Source organism: Sus scrofa, chromosome 9 (assembly GCF_000003025.6).
Source record: "Sus scrofa isolate TJ Tabasco breed Duroc chromosome 9, Sscrofa11.1, whole genome shotgun sequence".
Taxonomy (NCBI): domain Eukaryota; kingdom Metazoa; phylum Chordata; class Mammalia; order Artiodactyla; family Suidae; genus Sus; species Sus scrofa.
Window position 1 is genome coordinate 72,671,742 of NC_010451.4, and position 27,381 is coordinate 72,699,122.

The 27,381-nt window shown below is 39.8% G+C and overlaps 1 long non-coding RNA gene across 4 annotated transcripts in view; it reads right to left on the reverse strand.

Moving 5' to 3' along the window:
* Positions 1-27,381, reverse strand: part of CDK6 — a 254,774-nt gene that overhangs the window by 160,884 nt on the left and 66,509 nt on the right. For all 4 annotated transcript variants that reach the window (XR_002347034.1, XR_002347036.1, XR_002347035.1 and 1 more), the window contains exon 3: positions 26,363-26,498. This is a non-coding gene — a long non-coding RNA (cyclin dependent kinase 6). The remainder of the gene's footprint in view (positions 1-26,362; positions 26,499-27,381) is intronic.

The following is a 27,381-nucleotide window of genomic DNA, read 5'->3' on the forward strand; positions in this document are numbered from 1 at the left end:
GGACTAGAATAAGAGGGCCTGGGGTATAGTTCTACACTAGTCCCAAATGCAGGACTTTGGGCAAGTTACCCAACATTTTTGGAACCCACTTCCTTAAACGTACAGTCGGAACGCTGGACTACATACATTCCAAGGTATTTTCTAATTTTGAAGATTTGATAACTTCAGTGATTCATGCCTAACTGATGCCTTCAAGTTATTAAAAATGCCTTCCTAAGTAGGTTAAAAATGATTTCTCTGGTTTTGTTGACACCTCAAAACAGTAGATTTTACTAGATAAACCTTGTCAGCTTCTCAAGATTTCATGTTGAATTGGCACAACACCGTGTTTAGGGAAGTACAAGAAAGAATAAAATGGAAATGGGAAAGGTGCTTATGATCTATAAAGAATAACATAAACTCATGGTGACAAAACCTTATTCCAACAAAGCTACTTCTGAAGAAAAGTAAAACAAAGAAATGGATTTATGTCATATTGTGAAAGGTGAGCCTTTTCAATATCCCAATTGTCTTCTGGGACCTGATGGAACAATGAGAATGTTGGTTTTGAAAATCTCTGTTACATGTGCAATGTATATTCCACATGCATTCTAATAGGTTTCCGTAAGCCCTGTGTGGGTTCAATCCAGCTTTCCCAGTGTAAAAATGCACCTGGCATAAGTGAAATTTTAAAAAAGGATTTAATGATATTTAATGGTACAGTTTATAATGGTGCATTAAAACTACTCCTAGGTTTTGAGGTGAAGTGTAGATTATACCTGAACAACCATAAGGTGTAGTTTCTACAGGGATGTCATGTTGGATCATTATAGAAGTTGATAGTAAAAATTACCGCCTGGGAAGTCTTCCTATTTTTTACAAAGGAAGTAGACCCAGATACTAAAATCTACTAAACACTAAATAAACAAAAGAAATTCCAGGAGTGGTTTCTAAACTGCTTGAAGGAACAATGTAATACAATAATTCCTTCGAAATGCTAAAAATCCACTGTCAGTGGTCTCTCACAATCTTTATTTGTTTTCAAATAAAGGCATAAGTCACAGCAGGAAAACTGCTAAGAAGTTTTAGGTGATAATGAATCTCCTATTTCCGATGCCAGATTATTATTGCTATTTTAAGAAGAAAAGAGGTATTTTGGATATACTTTTTTAAGCTGGGCTCTAATTCATGATTGTTTTAAGGTTCCTGTATCATTCTCCCAAAATTTAACAAAAAATGGAGAAGAGGCAGGATTTTTTTATTGGAGAGAGGAGAATTTAACTACAGACTATCCTAATGTGGTGTTGTTTTTTTTCTTCTTTTTTTTTGGTCTTTTTGCCTTTTTCTAGGGCCGCACCAGCAGCATATGGACGTTCCCAGGCTAGGGGTCAAATCGGAGTTGTAGCCGCCAGTCTACGCCAGAGCCATAGCAACATGGGATCTGAGCCACGTCTGCGACCTACACCATAGCTCACGGCAACAGTGGATCCTTAACCCACTGACTGAGGCCAGGGATTGAACCTGCAACCTCGTGGTTCCCAGTTGGATTTGTTAACCACTGAGCCACGACAGGAACTCTGGAATTTTTTTCTTAATGTCAACAATATAGCATCAACAACCATAACTAGGGGACAATTTACAGATCTGTGAGGGACTATCACAAATGTAATCATGTGGGCAGTTCTGTTAACTTTTTACAGGATTGTTATGTTAAAGAAACAAGCTGTATCTTTGAAAACACACTACACACTTCAGAATGGTTTAGAAGTAAATCTGAAGATCCCCCTGTGGCACAGCGGGTTAAGAACCTGACTGCAGTGGCTCCGGTTGCTGCAGAGGCAAGGAACCCCCACCTGCTACAGTGGGTTAAAAGGATCTAACCCTTGTCCCAGGAACTTCCATAGGCCAGAAAATAAATAAATAAAATAAGTTTAAAGAAAAAGTGAATCTGCAGAAATAAAAATATATCTTCCTTACCTCTGAATATAATTTTAGAGGTGTTAAACAAAACACAATTAATGTAATGAGCAGCCAATATCTAACGAAAAGCTTTTATTTCTGAATCCTACCACTGACACCATGGAGTTTAATAAGGATAAAATTATATGTATCTGCTTCATTTTGTTTCTCATTTTATTTTATACACTTAAGAGGCTTATGATGATTAAAATTATAAAAATTCATTGCCTTAATGGCCTGGAGGGCCTGGAAATGCTAAAACATTTATGTAAATAGGACTTACTCATTAAATAGCACTGACAAAGATACATAAATTACAGTTAATTCTACCATGATGACTTAGATGAAACAGTCTAATGGATTGTGCAAGAGTCACAAATCTAGCTCCTGGCTTTTTACTTGTGTGAACGTGGGCAAGTCATTAATTAGCGGGTTATGCCAGCTGCCTCCATCAGTAACATGAGGACAGTGCTGCTTCTCAACTGCATGAGAATGTCCCAGGCTCAGCTTGGACAAGGTTCCCCTAGAAGTTCATCTTTTTAAAAGGCCAAAGTCAACCGAGATGTCAATGTATAGGAAATGTTAATTTTTCCTTAAACTTGCAGATTAGACAATGTCTTCCAATGACACTGCAAACGCTGACCTATTCAACTGTTCCTGAAAACAGCCATGTTTATTGATTCACTAGGCTTGTGTCTACATGAGAGAGAATGCTGAGGATAAGTTCTGGGGAAAAGAATGCAATGAGTCATTAGGACTTGAAGTGAAATGAAATGCTATACCAAATCCTATTGAAACTTTGGGACTTGAAATGAGAAACTACTTTTTTTTCCCATGAGAACTCAGCAATTATAATTCTAATGAATGCTAGGAAAGACTTTCAAGTTCTTAGTTGATGTGTTTACTTTTTTTTTTTTTTTTTTAATTTTTTGGCCTCATTCTTGGCATGTGGAAATTCCCGAGCCAGGGCTTGAACCCACGTCACAGCAGGGACCCAAGCTGCTGTAGTGACAACACCGGATCCTTAGCCCACTGAGCCACAAGAGAACGCCTGATGTGTTTAAATACAAGTGTTTTCAATGAAATATGCCATTTTAGAAAATATAGTCACTATTCATTAATGCCAAAACCAAGAGAATTTTTACAGAATTACATATTATAGACACATGACTACCAAAGTGGTTCATCATGATTGATGTTATGATTCTGAATACCACAGGAGTTAGTAATGATTCGGTGCCGTCCCATGAAGTTCAAGCCAATGTTTTTTGACTAATTGGCTCATCGTTGTTCACTAAATTGGTATTTTCTCTGCTATCCTGTTTCTAATCATCTGGTATTCCTCTGGAGCCTACACAGTCTTCAGGTATGTGCTTCAACTGAAGCCTGACACTGTATATCGGATCCTGAAATCAGGCCTAAGAAATGATTCTGAGAAAAAAAAAAATGATATTTAAATGTGAATAAGTATAATTTAGTTTCTCCATGTTCTTTTTTTTTTTTAAACTTTTTAGGCATGTGGAAGTTGCCAGGCTAGGGGTTGAATCTCCAAATCTACACCACAGCCACAGCAACTCAGGACCCGAGCCACATCTGTGACCTACCCCACAGCTCGTGGCAATGCCGGATCCTTAAGCCACTGAGTGAGGTCAGGGATTGAACCTGCAACCTCATGGTTACTAGTCAGATTCGTTTCCAATACGCCACAACGGGAACTCCTCTGTGTTCTCATTTTTAACTGAAATAAGAATCTACTTTAATGGTGAACAGATCCACCTCTGAACATCAAATTGTGACTTTTTTTTCTTCTTTTTTTTTTGGTCTTTTTGCCTTTTCTTGAGCCACACCCATGGCATATGGAGATTCCCAGGCTAGGGGTCCAATCGGAGCTGTAGCCGCCGGCCTACACCACAGCCACAGCAACGCAGGATCCGAGCCGAGTCTGAGACCCACACCACAGCTCACGGCAAAGCCAGATCCTTAACCCAGTGGGCAAGGCCAGGGATTGAACCCGCAACCTCACGGTTCCTAGTCGGATTCATTAACCACTGCGCCACAACAGGAACTCCAATAACTTCTTAAATTATATACTGCTGTATTCACCTAAGCTCAAACAGAAGTCAATTACCAATTATCCCCTAAATCAGAGATCAGTCACATGAATAGTAAAAAATCTTCTATTTAGTTTATTAATTTACAAGACAAGAGGAGATCACAGTTAGGGATTAACCATTTATTCATGTGGCCTCACATTTATGTATACTTTATCGATTCTCTTTGTGCTTTACTATTTAAAAGATTGTAAAAACGGAGAGGTTAATTTCTCCAAATCTATATTATTTTACCATTAGAATTCAGAAATGCTTTTATATATTACTACACTTAAAATTGGACAAGAACCATCTCTCAACATTGGCCTCTCTTGCTCTAATAGAGCCAATTAGAAACGGCACATCAAATTTATAGCCTGACATCACGGCAGAAGTCGACTGTGGCCCTTACCAGAGAAAGTCACATCTAGCCCAGATCTGTGGCACCTTCCCATTCCCTGCTGTCAACAGGACGAAGGGACCAATTTGTTGCTACTGATGTTGGCTGTAACTCCTACTCTACTGAGTAAGCCCACGGAATGATATGAACGGTTCGTCTGGGTAGGAGAGATTTGAGTTCTGCCTCTGCTTCACTGCAAGGCCTTAGACACATCCCTGTGATTCTGCTTCCTAATTTATCAAATGAGGGTCTCGGAACAGCTGATGCCAGAGTGGAACGGTTCTAACATTCATCACTGACAGTATCTCCAAGCTCCCCTTGGTGATCACGACACGTTTTCTTCCATATAGGAAGAGATGAAGTCTAGATAATATGACACAGTGTTACTTCTACTCAGTTATTCTGACGGTTGCTTCCAGCCCTTGCTTAAACTTTTTTAAAGTGGTGCCAGAATTTTCCTCAGTAGCATTATCCAAGCATGATGATTCCTTCCATTGTTTTGTCTTTGATGCAAACACACAGATGAACATGAGCTCACGTCCCCTACAGCATCCTTACTGACCATCTACAGAACTCCTCTGATAAATACTCATGCCCCCAAAGTAAAATGGTACATTTTCAGAACAGAAAGTTCTACGTACACAAATATGAATCTAATACGTGTTGGGGTTAAAAAGAGGGTAATAAACCATTCTCTCTTTTTTTCTCTAAAGGGTTTTAATGATAAGTTTTGACACACGTAATTTCACATGGGACCATAATGACAGGGATGGAATAGGCACAGGTAGTTGTAGAAGTCCCGATAAAGGCTCATAGAGAGGGAAATCTAGAGGACTTTGGGAGATCACTGTAAGTTAATAAATCACTCAAAAAAGCCATCAGAACAAGGGAGGCTTGCTTGACTAGTGGAAGTTCCAGAATTGCCTGAGATCGTTGGGTGGGGGGTGGGATTAGGCCTTCGTTCAGATTTAGACCAAGGGCAGGAGTTTGAGGACTGCCCTTCTGCTGATTTGAATACACACCTCACCGGATCCCAAGGAGGAGCTAGTACTCTGATAAAGGAAGAGGCGGTCTTTTCTGACCCGACCCCCCTTGGATGATACAACAGTAGCCCACTGGATCCACGGGGCAGACTTTCCTTGCCTGCCCATTTGCATCTCTCACAAGCGTCCTATCCTAATAAATCTATTTCGTGCCCATCACTTTGTCTCTCGATGAATTCCTTCTGAGCGGAGGCATGAAGAACCTGAACCTCATCCAGATATCGGGTGAGTGCTAATGTAAAACATGGGTTCAAGTCCCAATCTGGATTTGGGCTGGGTTCGAGTCCCAGCACATGGGTTCAAGTCCCAATCTGTGTTCTGGCTAGGTTCAGGCTGTTAGTGCTGTCAGTTTCAATATCATTCACCCATCCCTCTGTGCTGGCAACCAGACCCTCACCGGACAATTCTACCCCAAAGCACAGTCTGTGCTTACAAAGGTTAGTCAGGACTCTATTTGGATAACAGCAGCTTAATCATTTCAATCTTTAAAAAAGAAAACAACAGTTTTTGGAAGCCTCTAATTTATGTTAGCGTTTCTTTTCTCATCTTGGATGGCCTTCCTCCTCTAAAACTGGTTCTCATTTCCCAAAGCTCTTGTTTGTGCTCTAAAAGCCGCCATTGCTCCTGGTGAAGACGGCCTGACAAAAGTCAGTCTGCAAGATGGATCTCTCGGGAAATGGAAGCCGTCTGGAGCCCACCAATTTTAACGACTGCAGTTTGAACTGAAGAAGAGTTTATTGCCACTCTAGTCCCCTTCGCTGTGGCAGTAAATTACCAACTATTAAAGAGCCAGTCTCCCCTCACCCTCAGTGCCCCCACCACCCTTCTCTGCTCCCGGCAAAAACATAAAAAACAAAAACGCTCCCCAAAGGACAAAACCTGCCACCAAGGCGGCAGCACTGTGGTAATTTCCCAAGGCATTATGATTGATAATGATCAGCAGAGCGTGGGATAATAGCTCCCCTTAATTTACCGGTCCCTTTGAAGGGTTAAAATATGGCAGATGTTGATAGCTGACACTCCTTGCTAACAGGAAAGACACATTGCCGTGGGGCCCACTTCGAGGCTTTCCCTTCCCCGCAGCTGTCTGTGTAGAGCTAATTGTATCCACTTGTTTAACCTCGGGGAACGTCTGGAGGGGACCCAGTGCCACAAGGGTACCTTTTTTTTTTTAACGGTCATTTCCTCTCTGGTGTAACTTGCATGACAGTATGTGACAAGCAGAAATTAATGGGGACACTGCTGTGCCAATTCCTCCTGAATTGCTGACACTGGCTACAGGCTGCCTGTTTGCCACCCAGCCAAGACCTCACATGAAACATGGCGAGGGGCCCACAGCTCTATTCACCGACAAGCCAGCTGGTCAGTGATGAGAGGAGCCGAAACAATGTGGGGTGCGCAAACCAGGAAGAAAATGCTTTACAAACCGCTTCAAACCAAGGAGGGAGCATTTGCTGGGAGTTAGTATGCAGGTTTATTTTCCTGAGTGGCAAAGCGCAGGGCTCCCATCTCCACAGGACTTTGGGGATAGGAAGTATTTCTCTCTCAAGGCCTCCTCAGGTAGAAGCCAGGGTGGGAACAGCCTGCAGGCAAAGAGAAGCCATGAGAGATTCACCTCCAAGGAAGCTTTTCCAACAGGCAGCTTCCAGGAAGGCCCAGAAGCCAACAGGGTATCTCCTGCCCCTGGCGAACCACCGCGGTGCTGCCCAGTTTACAATTCTATGCATGGGGCATCTTTTTCACTCTTTCCCACACATACAAGCACACACACAAAAGCATCTCCAGTTCAAGCCCGTTAATTGTCTGCAACGTTTCGCAAGGTTGGGGAACCTGCCCCAATCTGGCAAGACCTGCTTTCTCCTCTTTAGATAATCAGGACTCATGCTCAGCCAGTGGGCACTTAAACGGTGGCTCTGTAAGAGATTAGGCCCTGCTGATTTGGCACAGAAGATTAACTAAAGGCACATACTTTTTTTTAAAGGGAGCGGGGAGCCAGCATGACCATCACCTAACGGTAATGTTGTGTTACGACTTAAAAGTCAAGTTCAGGGAGAAAGACGGAAAGCGGCAACGGGAAAATTACACTGGTAAGCGTTTTATAATAAATTTGGAAGCCCTGAGGGCACGTCGAAAGGCACAACACAGAGGTGCCTCGGCTTCGTGTTGGGCACGGCATGGATTGACATTTGGAAGCACCCAAGGAGTGGGTATGCTCCTAAAAACAAGGATCTATTCAATTCACTTTTTCTCCCACCCCGAGTTTACAGTGTACTAACTGACGTGAAGATGGAGCCGCTCCCTGAGAACACAAGGAACCGTCCGAGCGCCAGGGGATTCAGCAAATGAACAGGTTTTGGTCTAAGGTTGACAGGCATCATGTTTGGGGGGAGGGAACAGTGGGAGAGGAAAATGCAGTAACTTGCAGCATTAACAGTTGACCTTGGAGAGAAAGGATCTGTGTTTCCACTGCCGAGAGGACCTGTCAAAGCCAGCACTAGAGTGGTGGCCTCAGGATGGTCATTCTTTGGCCACAAAAGGTTAGTCGCCGGGACAGGCAGTCTATCTTTCCAGCAGCAAATGGAATCAACAAAATTCTCCATGTTACTCTGGCAAGAAGCACGAGATCAGAGAGAAAAAATAAAACAGCTTGTGTGCCCACCTTTACCAGATAAAGGCTCTGGGAACAACTTCAGTGGATGGGCTGTTATTTCTATCAATATAATTTAGGAAAGGTTTAAAATGCGTCTCACTCAGAACTGGAATGCAGGCCTGGAAAAACACAAAGGAGGAAGTCACAGAAGTGGAAACGCTAATCTCTTAAACAAACAAGTTTCCAAAATAGACTATATAATGCTACCTGAGCCTTTTTTAAAAATACAGTCTTTAAGGACTTCTGCTTTCTGATAACAAAGTAGTATTTATTTACTTACTTATTTAGTCTTTTTTAGGGCCGCACCTATGGCATGCGGCAGTTCCCAGGCTGGGAGTCCAATCAGAGCTGTAGTCACTGGCCTATACCACGGCCACAGCAACATCAGATTGAAGCGGGCATCTTCGAGCTACACCACAGCCCACGGCAACACTGGATCCTTAACCCACTGAGTGAGGCCAGGGATTGAACCGGTGTCCTCATGGATTCTAATTGGGTTTGTTAACCACTGAGCCACGACAGGAACTCCCAAAGTACTATTTAAATGAAAGTTCCAACACACCAAATCCAAAAGGTGCTGAGAACCTACTGTCTAAATAATAGGTCTCTTTTGCCAAGAATGATGTGGAAACCTTAATGAAGAGGAATCCCATACAAATTCAGACATTCCTTCTCATGTGACAACCGGCTGGTCTGAATTTGAACTTCTCAAAATTGACTCTGCAGGTATTCCTGAAGGCATGTGCAGCTTGAAGTGTGGGGGCCGGGGCCCCTGCAGCGGCTCTGCAGCCTACCCACCAAGGGCACCGGAGGTATGCCGGGGGTGCCTCTCACAGTGTTTCTTGTTAGTTAAAACAGTATTTGTATTTATGAATTTAGCTTTAGCTTTTGCTTCTGAGCTCCCAGGTCTTCTGAGCCTATAAATATCCAATTTAACAATGCCAGAAGGAGTAAAAGAATGCTAACGTTTGGAATCCGCTTGCATATTAGAAATGCCTATTTTTAGGTTAAATAGGGGACACATGTACTTAGTAAAACAGCCTCTCTGGACTCAAATGCCACATTGTAGAGGTCAAAATGCTGCCTGGCTTTTCAAAGGCCATCCAACTGCATACATGTTGGGTTTGTGAGTTAGGGAACTATGAGCTGTATTTTTTAAAGGCAACCTAGCAAGCAGCTGGATATAACACATTTCCAGGCTTCACAGCCCTTCTTGATGCTTCTCTGGGCCTCTTATCAGAACAAGAAGAATAGAGATCTCTGTTATGGCTTTCCTGTGGCAAGTAAAAGACAAGGCGATGATTTTCCAGTCCATTTCCCCTGGCAACATGCTCATCAATCACCAGAGGCAAGGACTTTGTTATTTCGGCTGGAGGAAAGAAAGCTCAGTGGTTTCTGTCCAAGTGAAATGGGACGCTGAGTTGTTGCGTCCACCTTACATGTACTGCCTAGGGGTTCAGAGGGTTAAGCTGGAGCCCAGCAATTTCACCTACTGTACAGAAGACTCAGTCTGGAAAACGAGCCATGTTGAATATGTTTGGCGATGCCAGTTTTCTATATCCAACAAAGGGACCACCAAAGCTGCAGGTATTTATTTTTCTGTAAATGATGTATCTTCGACAGTTATTTACTATCATCCACCCTGGTCTGTTTTTGTCTTCATATGTTCCAAAGGCCACAACGGGAAGGACAACAGACTTTAAGAAAAGGTTAAAAAAAAATAATAAACATACATTCAAATTCCCTTTATTTGGCATCGCTTTCCCTCTTTAATTTCGAAGAAATGTAGATCGTCTTTGAGTGGATAGTTGAGTTCTTCATGCCATTATTAGGGCAAGTGCATGTTTACAAAAATTGATATTAGTATTTTCAGTCTCAAATTAAATAATTTACTTTAGGAAAAACTGGAAAGACATCGGCCATGCCTTTGTTAAACGAATTCTGCATTCACAGCATCTTATCTGTTTGTGGCCAAGCTCCTTGTACAGGCCAATCTAAGGTTTGAAAAGAAATGTTCCTTTTTTAGCAGGCACAGAATAATGCGTAGTCCTAAAAAAAAAAAATTGCCAAACTACATACTGTAATCGTTATGAACTCATTTTAACAGGAGGACTGAAAGTTGATTTCATGTAAAAAACACTGAAAACCTAGAGATCATTAAAGAACCCGCACCAGTGCCTGCTGCTGCAGTAAAAATAAGCTTGTAACTTTCTTCTATATGCAGACATTGATTTCAAAGTTTACTACCCGCCAGCAACTGCTTCCATTTACAATGGAGGGAAATTCCTCCACAGCCCACTGATAGTATTTAATGGTAAAATGCCAATAAGATTAAAGGAGATAATGCCAGTGGTGTCAATAAGTCTTATTAGAAAACCTATCACATTATTTTTTCCAGTCTTTCAACATTTCCCCTTTTATGCACATCACCAGCAACAATAAACATGTATGCACACTGATTATTTTGCAAAAATCTGTCTTAACTGTGCTGCCTAACAACAAAGGACATGATACTATGTTGCTAATTCTTATGTTGTGCTCCAGAAAAGTTTCAGATCTAAGAACTTCAACTTTTCTATAAGAGCATTCCCCACTAAAACACATGTTACAATGCCCCTTTGTCAGATTATAAAAATATTAGGTTGAACCATATGAAACTGCCATTTCTGTAGAGCAAAAGCAGTCAACTAATGACAACTTCATATGGTTCAATTTAGATCATAAATATAAATACATGACCCCTCAACCAAGATATACACTTGGTATTTTAGCATATTTCCTTCTGGTTTTCTACACATGTATTTGAAATACATTTCAAATTGGGACTGTATTATATACACAGCTTGAATATTATCTTTCTTTAGGCAATTCTTCAAATATGCGTTTTTTGAAAAATCATTCTGTTAAATGAATTTTCACAATTCATTTAATAATTTCCTACCACAGAACATTCTGATTTTAATGTGCATTTCCCTATTTGTGCAGTGGAATTCTCTCCCTACCTAGCTGCCAGCTATTCTGTGTATAAATATTTCTTTTTGAATTTGTTCGTGTTTCTTTATTCATATCTAAATTAGGTATTTTCTTTTTTTTATTGGTTTCTAAGGGCTTTTTATATGTTAAGGATATTAAACCTCTGTTGTATTTTTGACAAATATTTTATTCGCCTTTATTGTACTTGACAAATATTTTATTTGCCTTTATAATATTTTAAGTTAAATTTTTTTGCAGTCTAATCTCTGAATGGTTTCCTTTGAGATAACTCCGTTTTATCCTTAGAAAATTCTTCTCTACCTCCAGATCTGACATTTGATATATTATTCTATGCATTAAAAAATTAATAGTACCACCCCCTCATATACACATACCTTTTAAAACTATAAAGTGTTTAGACTTTATACAAAACCATGAAAGAGAGAACTTGCTCTGTATCCAAAGCTGAAATGCTGTCTTCAGCCTCCTAACCAGCACGAAATGTTGCTAAATCAGGCCTGTTTCTAGCAAAATTTACAAGCAAACTCAGCTGTCTCTTTTCTAAGGAAAATTTCCTGCTGTACAAAGGGTTACCTCTGAACAGTATCTCCATTATTTCACCCATGACTCCATTCCTAATTTTCTGTTTTCTGGCAGCTGCTCTCTAACTTACAAATAATGCATGCCTTTGTTTAGAGTTCCTTAAAAAAACTGTATATTCTAAATGTGGAAGAAAGCTCAATTTATTTTACTTTGAAACCTAAGAAATCAATAACATGAACCATATGTTAATTATGGATCTTGGTGATAAATAAAGTAAGAAGTCCTGTGAAACCGTGGTGGTGAAAGTGATGGAGTTGAAACAGAAAAGGAAAGAAGTCCTTTTTTCTTGGTGTGTGATGCTTTCATAAATCTCTCTGCTTGGGAAGACACCAAAATGCAGCTCTTTCCTTAATTCAGTCTAATGTAATTTATATTTCACTTTCTTCCCAGCTCCTAAGTGGTGTTTTTTTTTTTTTTTTTCTTTAATCAAGATCCTACAGCAATGACAAGATGCATATCCAAGGATGTTAGTACAGTGGCAACATTTAGAATAGATGATGTCAAAGACAAAACCTAACCAATATTTATGCCCTTGAATTTCATTTATTCGGATTCATGCAGTTTTGCACTAAAGATGTGAATCTAGCCATCTTTACTATCTGGTGGAAACACTAAAGGACTTCGGGTTTACAAGATAAATTGCTATGACTAGAGTAAGAATCATAACGGGGGAACAAGAGTTAGTAATGTGATGTTTCACATCTCTACACTGAGCATCAAGTACTTTTAAAAGAGATAATTTAGGGGGAGCTGTTACTGAGGGTAATTAAATCTCTCCTTTTTTCCTGGAACCCATTAAGTCAAATTTTTCTTTTTTTCTTTTTTGTCTTTTTGTCCTTTCTAGGGCTGCACCTGTGGCATATGGAGGTTCCCAGGCTAGGGGTCTAATCGGAGCTGTAGCCACCAGCCTACGCCAGAGCCACAGCAATGCAGGATCCCAACTGTGTCTGCAATCTACACCACAGCTCATGTTAACCCACTGAGCAAGGCCAGGGATCAGACCCACAACTTCATGGTTCCGAGTCGGATTTATTAACCACTGAGCCACTACTGGAACTCCTCAAATTTTTCTCTTTTTACCACCAATCTATGTCTTCCCTCTTTCTGTACCCAACCTCCTTGACCTGGAACACATTTTTATAGCGGGAAGGGGAGGAGAGAAGCAGGGCCCCCACCTGTGACTTTTACACCACCTTTGATTCAGCAAATACTTCAGTCTTCGGATATGAGGGATGGTGAATTTCTCAGTTCCAGATTTGAACATTTTGAGACATATTAGTGAAATTTAAAAGTTCATTAAGTGTTCCAGCATAATCACAGAATTAACATATTCATAGGACAACTTCAGTTAAGGATATGTGTTTCTGGATCAATTGGTACCTGATGGCTCAATGGAGACTTAAACTTTTAATGCTGCAGTTCCTAAACTTAATTCGGAGTGAAAGCTCCTACGCCCTATGGTCCCCAACTCCCTGCTATGTTCTATTTTAGCTTTCCAATCTAGAAGCGGTGTGACTATACTAGAGTAGAATGATAAATATTTCTTTGGTTTTGTCCAAGAAAGGAAAAATGAACAAGTATGGTCAGGGACAGCTGAGAGCAATGGTAAATACAAAAACCAACAAAGCTACTTGCTTATATTTGTTAAAGGCTTAGAACCACAAGTGGAAGAAATGCTAAGCACTCATACTTTCAGATACAGGTGCCTTAAAGTGACTACCTGAATGCTGTGTTTGGCCACAGCTGGAGTCTGTGCTAAAACTCTGGGTCTATGATCCACTTAAGTTTCATATGGTTTTGGTTCCTCATCAATAAAACAGGGTTAGGAATTCCGACCAGTTACACTTGCAAGTCTGGTAATAGTTTACTAATTGAGGATCACAGAGAACTGTGAGAACATTAAGTGAAACGAAACAAAAAGCATCTTTCAAAGGTCAAATAATGATGTGTCATGAACACTTTTTTTTTTTCCCCAAAGAGTCGCTTTCTGGGTGGCTTAGGAATTTCTAGTTAGAATTCTCATGTTCCTAAGAGTCTTTTCTTTAATTCATATTTATGAGTTCGCATTTTCCAATAGACCATCTTAAAGAATAAAAACATCGGTACTTTTACACAAGTATATACGGACAACTTCAGTTAAAATGCCACACCTGATTCACCTGGGCTTAGATGAGAGTCTTCTGAATGGCTGGGGCCACCTACGCACAGGCAAGTAAATATTCCAAAGTTCTGAGTCATCTCAGACATTTTGCCATTTCCAAGTAGGGTCATATGTCAAACTGTAGGAGAGTATTTCTCAAACAGTAGTCTCTATAAGCTTCATCAGAGGGGACTTACTGGAAACTCCCTTCCGAGCTCATGTTCAGGATTAGCATTAGGGCAAGGCTGTAGCGTTCAATGAGCATCCCAGGTGGTGACTATACAGCTGATTCACTGACCACACTTGGAGAAACACAGAGATTATATTTAACCTAATTTCATTAACCCTTTATTCAAAGGTGACTCATTTTTGCAAAATTTGCTTGGGTTTAGTCTACCTTCCAGGCATCACAATTAGGCTTCCAGTGTATGGGAGTAGCTAGAGTTGTTAAAGATTAGATTTATACTTGATCATTTCTAATATTCGAGGAATTCTCTTTTACTTCCTAGGACTTCAAGAGTCACAGTGACCGGGAGTTCCGGTCGTGGCTCAGTGGTTAACAAACTGACTAACATCCATGAGGATGCAGGTTCAATCCCTGACCGGTGTTGCCCTGAACTGTGGTGCAGGTTGCAGATGTGGCTTGGATCTGGCGTTACTGTGGCTGTGGTGTAGGCCAGAGGCTACAGCTCCGATTGGACCCCTAGCCTGGGACCTTCCATATGCCACAGGTGTGGACCTAAAAAGACAAAAAAAAAAAAAAAAAAAGAAAAAAGAGAGAGAGAGAGAGTCACAGTGTCTGAATGAAATAATGCCATTCATTTACGGCAACATGGATGGACTGAGAGATTATTATAAAAAGTGAAGTCAGACAACCATATGATATTACTTATATATGGAATCTTTTAAAAAGGACACAAATGAACTTATTTGCAGAACAGCAACAGGCTCACAGACTTCAAAAACTCACGGTTCCCAAGGGGACAGGTGGTGGGAGGGATGGACTGGGGGTCTGGGATTGGCATATGCACATTGAGTGTATGCAATGATTGGCCAATGGGAACTTGCTGTATAGCAAAGGGAACTCTACCCAATATTCCGTGATAATCTATGTGGGAAAAGACTCTGAAAAAGAATGTGTATATGTATAACTGAGTCACTTTGTTGTACAGCAGAAATTATCATCACAACATTGTAAATCAACTACACTTCAATAAACCTTTAAAAAAAGAGTGTCCAGATGCTTGGCATCAAGGCCCTGATTTAGATATACTAATCCAAATTATTCAGGTCAAACTCTCCTCACTTGATTTTCTACTGGAGTCAATCTTTCTGGAGACTTTTCCTCTTTGAGAGTGATGATGAGAACGAGGAAGAGGAGAATGAGAACAACTGCAACACTATTTCATTTGCTGGAGATATTTGAGTCTCATAACTACCTTTATGGAGTTTTTAAGGCTTCACTGCACAACAGTTTGTGAAAGCACTTATTCATTTAACAAATATTCAGTAGAACCAATAATGATTTTTAACTGCAATGAAGGGAGTGATTAATCCTTTCCACCTTGCTTAGGAATGAGGAAGGCAATACCATCTTAGATAAGTGACAGATACCTTCTCCAGATGCCTTTCACTAATTTATAATTTAGTGAGTGTAGGTCATTAGCAACGGCTCTAGAAGAAGGTTCTTTCTTACCTTCCAAACTCCACAATCACACGGGTACATTTTCTGGATAAGAATGATAAAAAATCCAAGTAGATAAATACAGGAGAGTATTTCCAATTAGATTTTTCAAACTAACTTAACTCTTTGAAACTGCCACTTCCCATGTAGAAGTGGGAAAGACTGTGCATACAATGGTGAATAGATAAACTCATCTCTGAATTTTAAAAGAGGTGTCACTACTGCATTATCTTTTAGTTATAAGCCCCCAAGAAAAGAAAAGTTTTAAAATTCACAGCATTTACCAATCTCTTCATTGGACTTGGTTTCACATCCTTAGTATAAAACACATTTAGTAGAATCCAACATTGAAAGAGAAGAATTTCTGGACTTTACTTAAGTCAGTATTATATTAAAGGAGAAAACACCTTATGCTTTTAGCGGAGGTTAGTTATTGGTTTTAGACTATATCTAAACCAAGCCAACCAAGTACATTCTTAGTTACAACATGGATAAAGCGCACAGTGTCCTTGCCCATCATGAAGAAAGAGCCAAGTAGATATGCTGAGATATGGCATAGTTTCACCTTCTACTATATATGTGTATATGAATCCATCTATATGCATATATACTATATATATGCATCTATACTTGAAAAAGTACAACTTCCTCACTTGTATGATGGGAATGTAGGTGCTTATGTAAGTAACCCGCTGACGAACTCCAAAATGTAGGCATCAATGGATAGTTGCCAACACATGTTTGCCGAGGGTCCTCGAATATTTCAGACAGTACAGGGGATAGTGCAATAAACTAGAGTCCTAACTTCAAAGCTCTAAACTTCCAGGTGGGAAAGATAAAACAACAAATGTTAAAAAAATGAATGAGATCATTTCAGCTCAGTGTTGTGTGGAAGATAAAACGGGACAACACTGAGTAATGTGGTCCACAGTAAGGAGGTGTGGAGCAAGAGGTGACACAGAGGGTGACATGGTCAGAGAAGGAATCCTGAGGATAGGACATGAGTCGGGGTTGGAATGATGAAAAACAGGCACCCTAAGTGAAATTAGGCAGTGAAAGACACACCATCATATGATACTACTTCTATGTGGAATCTAATAAGAGGATACAAATGAACTTATCTGCAGAACAGAATCAGACTCTTAGACTTTGAAAACGTTATGATTACCAAAGGGAACAGGTGAGAGGGAAGGGTGGACTGGGGTTTGGGACTGGCACATGCACACTCAAGTATATGGAATGACTAGCCAACGGCACCTGCTGTAGAGCTCAGAGAACTCTACTCAGTATTCTGTGATCATCTACGTGGGAAAAGAATCTGAAAGAGTATGGCTGTATGTATATGTATGACTGAATCACTTTGTTGTACATCAGAAATGGTCAAAACCGTCTAAGTCAACAATACTTCAATAAACTTTAAAAAATGGAACAAAAAAAGATAGAAAATAGGCACCCTACTTGTGGGGCTTGGGAGGGAGTAGCGTGGAACATTCCAGAAAGAATGAACAATAAGTACCTGCACTGAGCTGGAAGCATGGAAGAGGGACAGAAAGAAATCAAGTGTGGCTCAAGAGCAGTAAACCAAGTGAGCAGAGGCAGATCATCTTGGGGAGAAGGCGGGTGGCGGGAACAGTGCTAGATCCTATAGGACTTGTGATTTTACCTACAGGTCACTGGAAACCACTGGAGAAAAGTTTTCAGCAGGGCAGTAAGACTTTTATTTATGCTTTAATGGGGCTCCTCTGGTTGTTATCCAGAGGATAATCTACAAAGGGGCATGAGTGGAAGCAGCATATTAAGTTAGGAAGCTGATGAGATGGGCTGGACTAAAGTTTTAGTGGCAAAGACATTGAGAAGCAGTCAGCTTGGGGTTATCTTTTAAGGATAAAACCAAAAGTAACCTGCTAAGGGATTAGCTGAAGATTGTGAAAACAAGAAAGGAACCTAGATGGATGCTTAGGTTTGGGGCTCAAGCAACCAGGCAGATGGGGAAGGCTTGAATTTGCGTGAAGGATTTTTGGGCGATGTTTTGGTGACCTGACATCTAATGGTTGGTCGATTCGTATGCATTTAGAGCAAGAGGGAAGGTCAGGCTGGAGAATGCTGATATCTGAAGGTTCTGGATGGACATTACCTGGCCATAAAGTGAAGACAGGAAGAGAAGAAGGCTGAGAATGAAGCCTTGGATGTTCCACCATGTAGAGAAAGAGAGCCAGGAAAGAAACTGTAAGCCAGGGAGCTTCGGCACACACTCGGCTTAAGTGAGGACTATTCCCCTTCTATGTGGAGCATCACTCTGCCATCTGCCACCATGGGGACATGGACTGGGTATACGCTGCCTGCAACTACTCTTTAATGGGCTCTCTAAACAGATTCAATGCCCAGGGTGAGGAAGCACTTTCTAAAGAGATTCCAACTTATCCATTATTATTAGCTTGATCAAAGTGTCATGTGTTTATTTTAGTGAGTCAGTATTGACTTAATGAGTCAGTTTTACAGTACCTTTAGAAAGATACTATTTTTTTTTCACCCATATTTCCTGTGTTGGGAAGAAAAAAAAAAAGAAAAAGAAACAAGCCACTAAATAACTCAGCTATGGTCTATTATTACATACTTTTAGGTACTCATGTATTTGCATAATCCTGTCCTCTTTCTCCTAATACTTTCAACTACTACATGGCCTTGGGAAATTGCTTAAGGATTTGTTTCTGAGAGAGTCCTCACAATCTAGATAACCTAAAAATGTTCTCCCTGAAGAGTTACCAAAAGTTATCACTAGTGGAGCTCACTCACCCTACATTTCTCCCTAAATTTGAGGTAAACTCAATGTTGACTCCCTTCCGATCGTCTCTATTAGAGTCAGTGGCCAATTGCTGGAGCTACTTTGATTTAACCTTCTAGCAACTCCCAAGTTGGCTGCTTCATTTTTGCTTTAGCATTATAGCTGATGTTCCTATTTTTAAAAATCCCCCTGGGAGTTCCCTTGTGGTGTAGCAGATTAAGGATCTGGCATTGCCATTGCAGTAACTTGGGTCACTGCTGTGGTGCAGGTTCCATCCCTGGCCTGGGAACTTCCACATGCCACAGGCACAGCCAAAAAAAAAAAACCCCCCAAAACCCCCCAAATTGTGTGTGTGTTGTGAGGGGAGTGAGTTGGGCACATACACAGGTAAGGGTATGAGCAAGGGTGTGGCTTGTGTGGAGAAAGCATTTCTTTTGAGTCAAAAGCCTACATTCCAAGCTGACTTTCCACAGAGAAAAACTGTGACATAGGCTACATTCCTGATGAAATTCAGATGCTTGATTTTTTTTTTTTTTTCCCCTCAGGGCCACACCTGCGGCGTATGGAACTTCCCAGGCTAGGGGTCCAATAGGAGCTACAGCTGCTGGTCTACGCCACAGCCACAGCAACGCAGGATCTGAGCCATGTCTGCAACCTACACCACAGCTCACGGCAATGCCAGATCCTTAACCCACTGAGCAAGGCTGGGGATCGAACCCGCAACTTTGTGGTTCCTAGTCAGATTCATTTCTGCTGCACCACAATGGGAACTCCCAGATGCTTGATTTTTAAAAACCAGAATGCCTCAAGCACAATCGTTAATATACCACAAATGATGTGCTTTTTATAAGGCATAATAAGGATCTAGAATGTGCATTAGGTAAAACACAATAACCAGTCATATAAAATGTTACGTTTATGTGGAAGGGTAGTGGAACTGAAATGAAAGACTCTTAGGACTCAGGGTGGAGAGAGTCAAACTCAGGGGCCTGAGGAGGAAGCTGGGGCAGAGTGATGCAGAGCCTGGAGAAGCTAGGAGTGTGTGTGTGGGAGGGTGTATGTGATAATGGTGGTAGGGGGATGGGGGGCTGGGGACAGAAAGGGTAGAGGGAACATAGGATCATGAATACCAAGAAGAAAAGAAGCTGTCTGGGCAACCACACTGGTAAGCCACAAGCTCTGCGAGATCCAACTGTACTACAGGAGTGACTATTTTTAGTCAAATTGCTATAAGTTGAGGCCCATCTTAGAGTAAAAATCGACGCTGGCATGACTGACCTATAAGGTCCTTTGCACCAGAACTAGTGTTATTACAACATTCCACTTTGCTTATTAAAATTAATCTTAGGAAACAGTTCTCTCCAGCATCTTTCACAAATGTAGTTTCTTTAAAAATTATTTCACGTTACTATGAAAGACGGTTTGCTTATTAAACACTAGGAGAGATGTGTGTGTATGTACATGTGCATTTTTTTCTTAAAAAAAAAAAAAACAAAACAAAACACAGTCTATTCAATGAAGTCCAGCCATGATATTCGATTGAAAAAAAATTTCCTTCCAGGATCCTTATCATTATTGTGGAGTATTTGTTCTTTGAATGTCTCGTCTTGTTTTTGGGATCACTTTATTATGCAACATCTGCTCTGAATTTCAAATGTGATAAACAGAGTATGAGTGTCGGTGGCAGATGGCTAATGACCGGCAGCGACAGGGCATTCAAGCCTGCCTTGTTTTCTGAGAAGCGATATTTTCATGTTAATTTGCTCTGTGTCTTGCAAAGATGAGACAAATCACCTGCTCATAATTCAGGCAAAGTGGAGACCACCAGGAGCCGAGAGGGGCCATGGCTTGATTCCTTTAGGGGTGAGAGGAGAGAAGGCTCTGGGGGACTTTCCTCATCTGACTACAGGGACCAGGCAGTCAGTTTGCATCATGTCAGATCAAGAAAGATGAATCAGCCCTGGGCATCCCTTACTGACACCAGAGCCACTGTTTACTGCAAGCAGATATTCTTCATGAACACAGATCTTTCCCAGAGGCAGAAAACAGGTGCTATTAAGACTGTGTGTCAGTCTCTGAAGTCTGGGTTTTGTAAAATAAACCTAATAGTACATATTATCTCCTACTGAAAATATTACAACCAATAGAAATCTCTAAGAAACACGCATGATAAAGCGAAATCTAATTCACAGAGAAAACGACCCATATAGATACATAAATCTCAAGGTTTTTTCAGCTTTTTCAAGCCCTATAGAATTCATTTGTCATAGAGATACACAAAAAATACAATATTGATTCCAAGATTGAGTCATCCAAAGAGGCCATGTGGTCCTGAGCTGAAAAAAACTGTTCTATTTTGAAGAGGCAGCTGATGTTCTGTGTGAACTTTCGGTGCCTTTGAATTTCTACTTGTGTAAAACATGTTACATGTACAGAATGTCCAAAGAATGATACTGGGTTCTCTGAAGAGTTTAAAAGACAGTTGAGAAGCTAGGTCAACTACTAGGAGAGAAAGGGAAGCCTGAGGTCCAAATGGTGGTTTAGTAAAAGAGGGCATTACATTTTAAAAGCATGGAAATCATATGATTTTACACAGGAGTCTCTCTCCAAATATATCCTGCCATATAGTTCTTTTTCTGGGTAGCAGTTACAAATGACTAAGCAGTAAGGTGAGGGAATCTGTTTATAGTTCTTTCTGATCCTCTCTCATAGGTGGCCGATAAAGGAATGAAAGAAGACCTAACAATCTGGACGCTTTTTTTTGTCCCTCATCAAGCCCCCATAAATGAAAGGTGCCATACAAACATAGATACTCAAAATGTATTATGAACTCTAAAAGAAAAAAAACTAAGAAAATTGTTGTGGTGTCAATTATTGCCTCCTAAATTTAAGGGTGGAAGCCAATCTCGAATGATCAAATCAAAATTATACAGACAGCAATGAATTCCTCCATGGTTAAGCAGACCCAAAATATGACATTCTGAACTAGAAAGAGAAAAGAAGATGACAACAACAATAAGCCAAGGAGGTGAAGTCTGAGTCTTTGTTGACCCCACTGCACAGCAGTCAAGAGGCTTCATTATGCAAATCACCATCAACATGAATCGCTATCTCAAGACATCAAGAAAAGAGATCAAAGAATGGGATAAAAACCTCAAGATGTATAAATGTGTTTACTTATTTTTAGAAATACAGTGTATTTTTAAATGTTGGAAAGAACCACCTACGCTTTTATTTTATTCTCATCAGCCTCTCAATGACGTTTTTCAGTCTAGATCATACAATAATGACAGGATTTCCCCCGATGAGTTCATCCAACTATCAACCTTCACAAATAGGAAGGGCTCTAGAGGTGGTTTTCTGTCTTTTTTACTTCTTAAAAGCAAATGGTAGCTGGGAAAAGAAGTCCACCCTGGGCTCTTTTGTAACAAAGTTAATGAAAATGGTACTGAACAGAAAGATTTTCCTTCCTAAAAGTAATACCAAGTCAGAGACCATGCAGCATCCCAGTTTCATCCAAGTGCAATTTATGTCCTGAATGTATACTCGAATGTGCTGAACTGAGGTGGACTAGCAAGTAAACAGGGCCACAGAAAGCATGATGGGGGACAGGCGGTGGAGGAAAATTCCCACAGTGCAAACAATTTTAACATGAGGTCTTTCCTTCATTTTGTTTTATATCTATGTCACGTTAAAAATATTTTACCTATTTATTTCGTAACATGGCATGTTCTGATATATACAAGACAGTATCAATAACAATACCTATGATTTTGAAGAACATTTTAGAAAACACTTTGGTACCATAATGCAAAGAATCAGCTACAGGTTGTGTTTATTCATAAAAAAGTGTTTTTTTGTTTTTTTTTTTAACTTGAAAACACCAACTACTTTAATAACCATGGAGAAGCATGCCATATGCTTCTATGTGCTCTTATATTCTAAAGTCCCTAAGTGTAAATTCATGACTAATTCAATTTCTTGTCCTCAAAGTGCCTAGCACAGAAATCTCCCTATAAATATTTAATATATGTACAAGTATATTCAGAAACTCTTATTATAACAAAGCAATCTATGTAAAGAATCCAATCTGTGTTCCCAATAGGTTGTTTATAATAACTATTCTTTTGATAAAGTTATTGAGACTTCTCATAAATGAACCTATACAATGACAAAATATTTGTTCTGTGGCTGTGTGCTTGAAAAATTCAATTAATCAGAACCTCAACTAGCCTGAACTTAGCAGTGGTTTATTATGTAAACCAATGCTTAAAAACACATCAACTCAGAAACAAAAGATATGTTTATTAAAAATAATTTATATCAATTATATATTTAGCTTAAAACTATCCATTTGATGGCATTAGAGTGCTTTTAAATGATTATTTGTCTTTTCAATAATGACCTTAAAAAAACTCAAACACTCAAATTCTAAAAACAAAACATAACAAAAAGCCCAGACCCTTATATTCTTGTACTTAATAAGGAAGAAAAGTAGATCAGCACAGTTCAGAACACTTTTTAAAATTAAGGATGAATGGACATATAATCAGAGAAAACTCTAATATGAAAAGATACATGCACTTCAATGTTTATAGCAGCACTATTTACAATAGCCAAGATACGGAAATGTCTATCAACAGATGACTGGATAAAGAAGATGTGGTACATACATACAATGGAATACTACCCAGTCATAAAAAAGAATGAAGTAATGCCATCCCAGCTACTATATATGAGACAGATAAACAACAAAGTCCTACTGTATAGAACAGGGAATTATATTCAATACCTTGTAGTAAACCATAATGGAAAAAAATCTGAAAAACAATATACATATATGTATAACTGAATCACCAGATTTGTTGTACACCAGAAATACAACAATGTAAATCAACTCTGATTAAAAAAGAAAATTAAGAATCAAGACAAAAACCAATCTTGTGGTTAGCTTTTAAGTTAGCAAAAGATGTTCAATTAGCCATTAACATACAAATTAATTGTCTGAAATATTTCAGGTGACCACAGTTTTATTCTACTATGAAAACATCGGTACACCATTAACCACAATCCTTAAATGACCACAACTCTTGCACGCACCTCCACCCCTGTGGGGGTGTGGTTCCTTGATGGCTAAAGAAATTTAACTGCCTCCAGGAGAATCTCCTGTTCAACACAGAATGAGAATCCATTCCCCTGGAGATAGATTAAAAACTCAGAAATACTTTTAAGAAGTCACCTTGCCAAAAGCTTCTGTTGACAGGCACCAACTCCCCATCCCCTGGCTTGGCCATGACCACTCCTTTCCTCTTTTTTTTCCTCACCTTGGTGACCACCTTTCTGCCCCCACCATTGGGAATTTCTCCTACCCCCCTTCATTTTCCACTCTTGCCTGATCAAGTCTTAGTTTAAGCATATCGCTCTGCTTTATCAATTGTCTTAAACCCCAGATCTTCTGCAAATGATTCCACACTCATCAGCCTCTAACATCTTAGGAGAATTTAATGCGAAGCTCCAAAGAGCTCCATAGGTGGCAATGTATTGTGTAAATACACATTTATCTTGTCTTGCTGCTTAAAAGGATGACCAACCCCAAAGGAAATTTTTGAATTTAGAAATCTATTGGAAGCAGCCATGCTTATTTTGACAGTTTATGTTTAAGCTGTTGGAAGTCATTTTAAAAATAATTTTAAATTAATTATTTGCAAAGAAAAGTTGGCAATGCGTCTTACTATGTGTATAAATCATTGAGTAGGAACTGTCAGGATGCAAAGATGAACGAATCGGTAAGTTATGGACACAAATAAGCACAATTAAATGTAGAAAATTTGGGAGTTCCCATCGGGGCGCAGCGGAAACGAATCTGACTAGGAACCATGAGGGAGGTTGCGGGTTCCATCCCTGGCCTCGCTCAGTGGGTTAAGGATCCGGCATGGCCATGAGCTGTGGTGTAGGTCACAGAAGTGGCTCAGATCTGGCATTGCTGTGGCTGTGACATAGGCCAGCAGCTATAGCTCCAATTAGACCCCTAGCCTGGGAACCTTCATATGCCGCAGGTGCAGCCCTGAAAAGACAAAAGACCAAAAAAACCCCAACAAAACAAAAAAAGAAAAAAGAAAAAAAAAAAGAAAAAAATAGGATAAAGAGGGAGAGAGATGGAGAACAAGTGCTTTAAGACAAATGAGATCACACCCAGCTGTAAGTGTTGGTCAGAGGATAGCTAGTGTGGGTCATGAAAAAGGTGAGCAGATAGTTATTGATGGGAGGAGCAAAGAAATGGCAATAAGGAGAAAGCCCACAAAGGTAGGAAATCATGAGCCAAACTAAGAGGATGGGGATTCGTCCAATTTGCCCAGAAAGTGGAGGACACGAAAAGGGGCTGTGCTCTGCCGTGCATGCTAAATGTGGTATTCTGGACAAACTCACAAAGGACGGAAATGCAGCCACAGGATCGGAATAGAATTTGAGAGAAAAGAGGGATGCAGAGATATAAGAGAAAAGGTACCAAGAACAGGTATTTAGGAATACTGATTTTTTTTTTTTTTTTTTTTTTAAGGCCACACGTGTAGCATATGGAAGTTCCCCGGCCAGGGATCAAATTGGAGCTGCAGCTGGGGCCTGCGCCACAGTCACTGCAATACCAAAACCAAGCCACATCTGTGACCTATGTAGCTTGCAGCAATGCTGAATCCTTAACTCACTGTATGAAGCCAGGGACTGAACTCGCACCCCTACAGAGATAAGGGCAAGTCCTGAACCTCTGAGCTACAATAGGAACTCCAGGAATACTGACATTTAAAGGCCTTATTTTCTTTGAAACCACTCAAGAAGCAATGAGGCCATTCTTCAGCTCTATGTTCTTTTATGAAAGATAGATGGCAGAAAATAAATTCCATATTGTTCTAAAACCAAAGAAATAATAATTAAATTCTAAATGTATCACCTAGATATCACTAAAAACCATTATCTAACTCTGTTCAGAAAATAAACTATTCTCAGCTATTAAACTATCTAAAGTGACGCTGAATTCTAGGAGTTCCCACCATGGCTCAGTGGTTAGTGAATCTGACTAGCATCCATGAGGACATGGGTTCGATCCCTGGCCTCAATCAGTGGGTTAAGGATCCAGTGTTGCCGTGAGCTGTGGTGTGGGTCGAAGACGTGGCTCGGATCTGGCGTTGCTATAGCTGTAGTGGAGGCTGGCGGCTACAGTTCCTTTTGGACCCCAAGCCTGTGAACTTCCATATGCCGAAGGTGCGGCCCTAAAAAGACAAAAATAAAATAAAGTGATGCTGAATTCAATAACTCACCACTATACAATGAATGATAAGGCAAGGAATCTATTTGACTAAGTCACCTAATTCACAGAAACAAACAGATCTTTATGACAACCTGCATACGATACCCATAGATCTAAAGACCTACTGAGAAGTTCAATTAAGCAGAACAAAGTAAGACTAACATAATTTTGTAAGGAGCTCTTCCCATTAGACTTAAAGGTAGAAAGGACTTCTAGTCAATACACTGCATCTAGCTTGGAGTCCTAAGCCATCTTTGAATCCCAAGAGTTTAGGATGGTACCTGGCACTTATGTTTCCCATAAATATTTTACGAATGAGAAAAAAATGGAGAAAGAAAGGCTTAACAACCAATACTTTGGATTTACATAGCATAGGTATGTCCTGGGGCCAGTATACAATTGTAATATTCTATGCACTCATGAATGATGTCTCAAATTATACCCCTTAGAGTCCATGAACCATCAGAAAAAGCTATATTTACTACACTATACTCTCTAAGATTGGGGCCAGATACTGTACAAATAAATATTTTCTAATAATTTTAATATATATTAGAACTAAAGGGTTTTTTTCCACTGAGCCCTAAAATTAATGAACTAGAATATATCCCATTCTTTAAACATTCCACTTAGTCATCCTAGATGTATTTAACTACATATTGAGTTCCAAAGGCTCTAATTCTGACAATTCTCATAGGGAGAGAATGTCAGTGTTTAACAGTCTATAATAGTATGACAGGCAGAGATAATTCTTGGTACCTTTATGGTTTCAGTGGGCACTCCAGGCTCTGGAACTTTATCCAAATAAGTGGTCAAGTCTTGATCAACATGTTCAAACACTAATGTTAGTTTGGTTTCTCTGTCTGTTCGTGACACTGTGCACACATCAAACAACCTAAAAGGAAAAAGAAAGAGGTATTAAGTAGGTGGCAAAAAGCAAAACAGTAACCTGTTAGTCTTATATGTATCCCTCAATTTGATCACATAATTGGGGGAAAGGCCACATTTAATAATTCCTTATGGTAAATGTAAAGATACCTAACAGGATCTGATACTTTAATATCAATACAAATGTTCAGGAGAGGAGCATGTGGTAAAGTGGAGACAAAATCCATAGTGGCAAAGAAAATGCAACATGACCACAACACAAGAATGTCTGCTTGGAGAGGTACTTAGTTAAGATCTTAGGTAGAACTTGCCGAGGGAGAGAGTTTCAAAACCTGCAGCCTCTAGGAGAAATACAGTCCTTAGCTCACAGTTCAAGAATTATTAAAGAGACAGACTGTGCATTCCTTGGAGATGCTGGCCTCTGCAATTTAGATTTTCCTGGAATTTAAGGTATTATAATCATGCCTATGAAAATAATTATAATGGGATACGGAGAAATTGGGTTTAATTCTAAGAGCGCCTTCTAACCTTGATGAGTCAAATCATTTCCCTGGAAAGGGCAAGAATTCTTGGTTTTAAAATTCTAAATACCATGCTAATTAAAACTATAAATTTTTAACTTTTGGGGGTGGGTGGGGCAGAAATTACACTGGTAAACTATATCACCCTTAAATGATAAAGGCAAGACTGGTAAACTTTATAATTATGTTTGGATGCGTGAATTCAATTTCTCCCATAAAATACTACAACTAATTCAAAATTTAAGTTTGAAAAACAAAGACTTCCATAGTTTGAAAAGAATTTTCAAGCCAAAGGACAAACTTTCCTTTAGTTTCAACAGACATAGAGCACTATCTGGCTCACGAGAAGCTCATCCAACATTTGAAGAA